The 7,990-nt window shown below is 42.9% G+C and overlaps 1 pseudogene; it reads right to left on the bottom strand.

The window, feature by feature from the left end:
- Positions 1-5,310: 5,310 nt before the first annotated feature.
- Positions 5,311-7,727, bottom strand: LOC120845900 (annotated as a pseudogene).
- Between the last annotated feature and the right edge of the window lie 263 nt (positions 7,728-7,990).

Genomic DNA, 7,990 nt, shown 5'->3' with positions numbered 1-7,990 from the left:
CGCTTAACAGTAAATAATAAAACAGTAGTGGGCAATGAGCTTGCAGATGCGTTTAACAAATATTTTACGAACTTAGTCTCAGTGGTGTCTGGAACTGATAGCAGTGGAGTAAAACGATTTCTAGGAACGCCTAACTCAAATACGGCATTTTTTGCGCCGACAACTTGTGAGGAAATCTGCTCTACTTTTATGACACTCAAAAATAGCAAGGCCCGTGGCATTGATGATTTAGAAATTAAACCTATAAAGTTTGTATTAGACATCTTAGCGCCTGTGCTTTGTTATATTTTCAACACTTGTTTACTCACGGGGACTTTTCCAGAAAGCATGCAGCGCGCTAGAGTGAGTGTCTTGTTTAAATCTGGCGATAAAAATGACTTTTCGAATTATCGTCCGGTTTCAGTACTGCCTGTTATTTCGAAGGGTTTAGAAAAGATTATATGCAAAAGAGTATCTTCCTTCTGCGACAAGCACTCAATACTTACGGAGCGGCAATTCGGTTTCCGTCGAGGCATGTCGACTGAATTAGCTTTACTGACACAAAAAGAATTCATACTAAACGGATTTGAGAACAATAAATTGACATTAGGTATTTTTATTGATTTCTCAAAAGCATTTCATAGAGTTAATCACGTAATACTATCCACTAAACTAGATCATTACGGTTTCCGAGGAATCCCTGGCGACCTTCTAAAATCATACTTAACCCATAGAAAACAATGTGTTGTAATTAACGAAAAACGCTCTCCTCTTCTAAGTGTCCATTCGGGAGTCCCACAAGGAAGTGTATTGGGACCAGTGTTGTTTAATATTTACATCAACGATATAATAAATTCCATTGAGTGCACAAATTGCTTAATTTACGCAGATGATACCAATCTTTCTTTCCAGTCAAATAACATTAATGATCTCGTTAGTTTGGCAAATGTTACTCTGAATAAACTGCTTGAGTGGACAAGGGTAAACGTCTTAGAAATTAATGTTTCAAAAACAAAAGCCGTACTATTTGCGCCTGTGCAAAAATTAATAACTCGCGATATTAATATACAGCTTGGATCAGAAATGATAAAAGTTACAAATGAAGCCAAAACACTGGGAATAACTTTTAATCAACATTTAAGCTGGAATGCACACGTGGACCGTGTTGCTGGGACCCTGGCAAAGGCTTGCGGTATACTTTGTAGATTCAGACAAATACTAACAACTAAAGTCAAGCTAATGCTCTACAACTCTCTTTTTGCATCCCATATGAACTACTGCAACCCTGTCGGGGGAGTGACGTCGCAAGCTAACAAAACTAAGTTGCATTTATTACAAAAAAAAGCTATTCGTCATATAGTAAATGCCCCATACGATGCCCACACAAAAGAATTATTTGCTTCACTCAATGTGCTTCCCTTCCAGCACTTATACAATTTTAATCTAATAATGAAATATAAACTTAGCATTAAAAGTAACAATTCTACTTTTATCAAGTTGTGTAACCCTAAAAGGCCTCATGATGCATCGTATAATATTAGAAAAAAGGATTCCTGGCTGGTACCCTTTTCCCGTACTAATCATGGGTTAGACAGGCTGCAACACCGCATGCCTAGTTGTCTGAACTCTTTAGAGAAAAGGAACCTTGATATACACACCATTTGTAAAAAAACATTGAAAGAACACTTTTTCACACAGTGAATAATTGTGCAAACATTTTGTTGTATTTGCTTTATATCTTTCCTGTATAGAACTGTCGGAATACATGTTTTAGTGTGCACGATGTCAGTATTAGTTTATATTTGATGTAAATTGATTACATGTATATTTTTTATAGTTTGAATTTCTGTGTATATGTCTTGTCAATTTTAAACTGTCGGTTTGGTTGTTTCTTGTGCCAAGGTAGGGGCAGGAACCCCGTCAAGCTACTGTATTGTAGCTTTTTGTTCCTGCCCTGGCATTTTTTGTTCGTCAAGGAATGTCAAATAAAGAATTTGAATTTGAATTTGACAGTAATACCGCTCATATTTCGTTGCTTGTTAGCATTACAGGACGTACAGGTATGTCGCCTACAGAAAGTTTGTATGGTGTGTGTGGAGACGGCTTGTGAGGTACAATTGAGTCAGACTGCCTTGCTGCATGGTGGCCGAAATAAGGAAGCAGTTTCCTTCAACAATACTCACAGGCTTCCAGTATTCCTAGTGCCGGAATCTCGAGACGTGGTCCCTGACGGCGGCTTCCTTCTGTGGCCTTTCTTCGTCTGTGCTGCATAGTGATGGCCGACGGGGGTGGTCATCCACATTCATGGGCTCCTCAGCCAGTGCCAGACCGCACTCCAGCAGCTGCTTCACATAGTCTGGAAAGAAACCCGTGTTCAAAGAGTAAATTAGAACTGTAACAAGACTTTCGACTCTTACTAACATTGAAAAACATTTCTTTTACCGTAAGAAGGTGGCTTTGGCACCCCGCGGACAGACCAATTCCCTTCGCTCGCCTTGGGGTACCTCAGGCTGAACCGAAGCTTGTCGTCCGGAGTTTTTGCTTGCTCCCGGTCAGCATTGGCATTACGATGAAGCACAGCCATGCAGGTCCTAAAAATATTCAGACTCAAAAACAATTTGTCATCATAACACTGAAACTTACCGTGCAACCATAGCAGCATATCCGAAATGGAAGGACTTTGGTGTGAAGTGTATCAGAAGGCTGTGAAAGGCCTCAAGGTTGTACGTCTGGCAGCCTCCAGATAGTTTCGGGATGTCCTTGACGAGGTGGGGGGCCATCACGATTTTATCCAGAGCAACATATGGTTCTGACCCTGGCAAAAGTAAATCAAGGAGATTTTATGCAACTTTGATATAATTGGTATTTATTACCTACAAGTATGATTGAGCAACGGTTCCCAAATATTTCAGTCACGGACCCCTTGACCCACTCGGAGGCAGCTCGGGGACTACCATTGAGTGCGACTGCTACGCTCACATGAAAAAAATGTTGTCGAATCAAGAGAAGACTCCTATGACTGGGAAGAACAGGAGAAAAGGATGATTGGATACGAGCAACTGGTTGCTGGCCCGGTTTAATACCCTCAGCAGTACCGATGTAAGCATATGGCACCCATCTGCTGACATCGATCGGGTTTCATGTATGCGATTTGGTAGCGACCAGGGTTGGGCACGAATACTCAAAAATGTATTTGGAAATACAAATACTGGGATACATTAAAATAGGCGCTAAAATACTGATACTAAAATATATCTGTAAAAATGTATTGCGATACGTATCGGAAATACATTTTAAATAGAGGCAAAAAGTATTTAGAAATACAAATACGGAATACATTTTAGGGAGGGCAGAAATACAAATACAGAAATACTGATACTGCAATACATTTTTCAAATTTGTTTGAGACGCCAAATGAGATAAAGCTTAAAGATTGAAGTGGCAGATTTTGATCCCGAAATTACTTTTCCGTTGGCTTAGCACTTTGCCTTGAAGGTAGTGGTTTAGGACGAAGAGGAGTCTTCAATGGGCTTCAGACCGCGATCTTTTCCCTGATATCCTGTCTGTCTGACGAGTGAAGCGAAAAAACTTCGACCTCTAAACGGATTCGATATCACCCTAAATCCCATCAACACGTCACCACGCCCCTGTCCCATAAAGATGCCCCTGTCAACTTTGATGACATGAATTCACGGTGGAATAAACTAGGTATTCTTTATCTGTAGATGTGGCCTTGAACATGAAACTTTACCCACGCTACTGTATGAAAGGACATTACGCACTTTCGTTGTTGGTGACCTCATTGACAATCGTGCAGGCAGTGTCATTGCAATTCTCGAGAATAGGTGACCACCTGAAGCATCCTGGAACACATGTCTTATCTTCTGTTACGGTTTAAAAAACAACACGGTGGCATCCTTGTTGTGACGGTCCTTCCTGCCGACCCTCCGCCACCGACGCATGAATCGCAGTCCTCAAGTTTCGCATAGCCTCATCGAAACAGAGACCTCGTGGATGGCGACCTGATATTGCCGACACAGGTGCGGGCTCTCCGAGAAACAGCGCGCTCGAGACGAGTCGCAGGTGTACGAAGTCTGGGTCGGCACTGCGAGGCCACGTCTGGACTACTTGCTGCGTTTCGGATCACCAGAGCAGCTGGTCAAGTTTATGACGTACCCTTGAGCCGTCCAATATTACTGGCGCAGACACATTCGGATATGTGTATAACTTCACTGCGTGAGTCATCCTACTATTTCAAGTCAACCACCACCCGGCTCATGCTGCAACGGACCGTGACTCAACTTTGCCGGCTGGTTGTACTGTGTACGCTAAGGCAAGAGAGATGGTTAGCAGCGGGCATTGGATGCCAGCAAACAATGAACCATGAAATCCCTACCTAGGGAACCTGTGGCCGAAAATGCTCTGACTCCACTCCTGGCACTCCACCTCGTTCGAATCCCCGACTATGTAACACTTCTCAGAAGGGAGAAGAAAACGCATAGAAAAATAGTTTGGAGAATCGGGAGGAACCTTGGACAGCATAGTAACAATGCCCAAGCAACTCTTTGACCCGGCTGCGCTCAAAAGTAAAAAAAAAAAAAAAAAGGCGTTCGGATGTGTATTTTGGGAGGAGGTTTGGGGCGGGGTGAGTATTTCTCAAGAATTGTAACGAAATACATTTCCTCCTGATTGTATCGCGATACATAAAAACATTCTAAATGTATTTCGTTACAGGAATACAGATACCGGTGAAAAAAATGTATTGCGATACAGAAATACAGATACGACATGTATTTCTAAAATACCATCGCGATACTTTTGTATCGCGATACTGCCCAACCCTGGTAGCGACTAATGCTGGGAATGCAGCTTCACGCAAGAAGGTCGTCACAACTGGTAGCAAAATCCTGATGGCATTCCAGACAAACTCGCACCCAGAACACTTCTGCAAATATATAGTGAAAAAAAAAACCCAATAAATGCGTCCTCTTTTAATGGCGGGAGGTCAGTGTTCAGCTGTCTTTGAAAGGGACTTATTATCCATCTTGTGTTTGAGAGGGAATGGAAATTATCAGCTCGAGCGGCCGTCGAATCAGAACGAACCCCCCCACCCCTGGAGTTCACAGACTACAGTTTGAGAACCCTTGCAATAGAGCACACTACACTTTTAGGTTAGTGTCTACATACTAATGTAGTAAGCTCAAATCAAACACTAAAACTGCACACAGGGGCTGAACTGAACAATCTGGAATAATACGAAAAGAACTAAATATGCATGTTACATTCAGTGTCAGGTATGATCATAACCTGAACAGACCAGTGAAGCCATTTTCACTCTGAACAGGTTATTAGCAAGGTATCAGTAAATGTGAAGCTGACGCAAATGTAGAAGCTGAACTTGCCTTCCTGCAACCACCACCTGTCGGTCACGTCACCGTGAGAGCATGCAGTTTACAGCGCGTTCGGGTGCTGATGTACATTGGACATATGGCGCAGCAGAAAAGTCCATTTCGCAAGCCCCAGAGTCCCCATTGTCGCCGCTTGTCTGGGCGCACCAGTTACATGGGACCGGATAGACTTGAGCCAGGAGAAAAAAATCTTGCTTTTCCCCTTGCCTGCTAAGCTCAGCCTGCTTATGACTCCCGGAAACGATATGCATGTCAGTGCAGTACACAAATTTAGGAGCATGGCAGGTCACTAAGGCAAAAGGGACGTGACAAGCAGAGGAAAAGCTAAGCCGGAGAAGTAGCATGAATAGTGATATGCCTAAAAAAATACTGCTATAGCCTATATTATAGGCCTAACAGCACCAAGCTGAAAGGAACACCGAGAAGCTTCCTGTGCTGTCAGGGATATTTTTTTAACTGCATGCACATGTCGACCGAGACAGTTCAACTGTCGACGTCCATTGCCTCAAGAAATTTCATCGCATTGGTAATGACAAATTCAGTAAAAAAAAAAGTGAATCTTAGTGTCTTTTTGTTTTAAACCAACTGCTTTTTTGGCACATTTCTTCTGGTTTCATCTCCCAATATGGTAATACATCCTTGCCTTTTGCAAGATGCCACGCATCGAAGCGGTGCCTGGTGTTAGAGTAGTCAGACTTCATCATTGCTTTGACTCTGATGTGCCGGTCTTTCACAAGCATCCCAACGGTAAGCCCCTGGTTTATCATGCTGTTCAGGCTGCGTTTGAGTCCTTCCTTCTCAATGCGCGAACTGGACTTGACTTCGGTTGACTGAAGAGCAAATGTAGTTATGTTTAAAGAATGGCACTAGGATGTAAGCAGAAATATATGATCTGAATGCTTGCTCTAAAAAGAGGGTCTATTCTGCTTCTAGCCTGTTGTAGCAAGGCAGTATAGGTAGTTTGAAGTGGGTATCTTATGTGGTATCTGAAGTAAAATCTAGAACGTGCAAGATTCTCATGTCCACAATTTTGACGGCCTCAAGGGAATTTCTGTAGAACGCTTCGTTTAGTGCATCGAACTAGTACCATATGCATATCTGACGCATGTACATATGTTCAGAAAAAGACACAACTCAACGCTTAGTTATTTCTTTTATATATGAGTCATCTGCTTCAATCTTGTTTGTGCGGCATTATATGCAATCTGAATTCTGTAATATGTATGAAGTGTCTGTGTTTTTGGGGTGCGCCCATTGAAGCCTTTAAAGCTCTCGAACACTAGACTACAGGAAAGTTGCCAGCAGCCCCTGCACCACAACAATATAATTAATATTAAAAGTATACAGCCACCGATTGGCTTGAACAAAGCTGAAAGAATTTATATAAAATTTTTTCTGAAGGCCCGACCACTACGAAGAGTGTCCTAATTTGTTTCAGCAATTTGAAACGAACAGCTTAATTAATTCGGACAGAAGCTGCAAGAAGGTGTGTGTCATAATCTGAAAAAGGGCGAAGAAACAACAAGCTCCGCCCTACCTGGACTATTTCAAAGTGAATGATTCGGTTGATGTTCATCTCCATGAGGCTATAGGTCCCGTACTTCGCCGAGTAGCCAGGGGTCCGCTCGTCCGTCCAAGGCACAGAGTCCGACCCTGTAACACACGAAAAAGCAGTGCTTTCTCTGCCCTCGAGACCTGCAGAATAGAGAGTATTTGTGTGGGTACAAGGCAACAACAGCAAAGGGCACTGTAGAGCTATTCTTACTTTAACTGCTGCAGGGTGCAGGAAGTTTTTCTGCGTGTCAAAATAATGTGATTTTTGAACCGCAGCAATGCCAATGGAACTGAGCACGCGCAGGACACAAGTAGGACTGGCACCGGAGAAGGCAATTGCACCACACAACAGGAGGTTTAGGGCAGGCCTGCTTTTGATTTTGGGCTGGTTTTCCCAGATGTAGTGGTGGCCGCTTGCACAGCTAACCGCAGCCCGCAGAAGACTGCAGTTTCTTGTCAGCTTCACCGTAGCTGTTGAAAGGCACTGCAGGCAGATTGTTAGCAGCTGCAGCAGCCTGGACAGTGCCACGACAAATTTCGGCTCCAGCACAAGATCGTCCACTGGATCCACAGGAACGTAGGAATCTGGTCTAAAAAAAAAGAGGAGTGCAAGGGTGCAACGCTCAATTTTGGCAGGCAGGAATGTCACCAGGATTTTGTTAAATAATCTATCAGAAATAATTGTCATAAATTTTTACTAGAACTTGAAGATCTGTTGTGACTAATCGTTTCCATGGTAAGTCTGCTTTGTTTGCACAAGAAGGGCAGAGTATACACTGCAGGCATAGCTGTAGTTCAGTCACAGTGTCCCAAACGAAAAGCTGCAGGCAGAGTATACACTGCAGGCGTAGCTGGAGTTTGTTCAAAGAGTCCCAAACGAAAAGCTGCGAAGGGTTTAAAGTAGATGGGCATATTTGTATGTTAACTTGTTGCTGTCTTCTTGTAAAACGAAGTGTGGAGACAACACGAGTAATAATACCAATAACACAATAGTATGAGAACATACTCGTCAGAGGAATCCTCATCCGATCAGTCATCCTCGTCTGGAG

This window comes from Ixodes scapularis, unplaced genomic scaffold (genome assembly GCF_016920785.2).
Source record: "Ixodes scapularis isolate PalLabHiFi unplaced genomic scaffold, ASM1692078v2 PGA_scaffold0__279_contigs__length_252992795, whole genome shotgun sequence".
Classification (NCBI taxonomy): Eukaryota; Metazoa; Arthropoda; class Arachnida; order Ixodida; family Ixodidae; genus Ixodes; species Ixodes scapularis.
The sequence above is the reverse complement of the archived record's forward strand: the minus strand, read 5'-3'. Positions and strand labels throughout refer to the sequence as shown.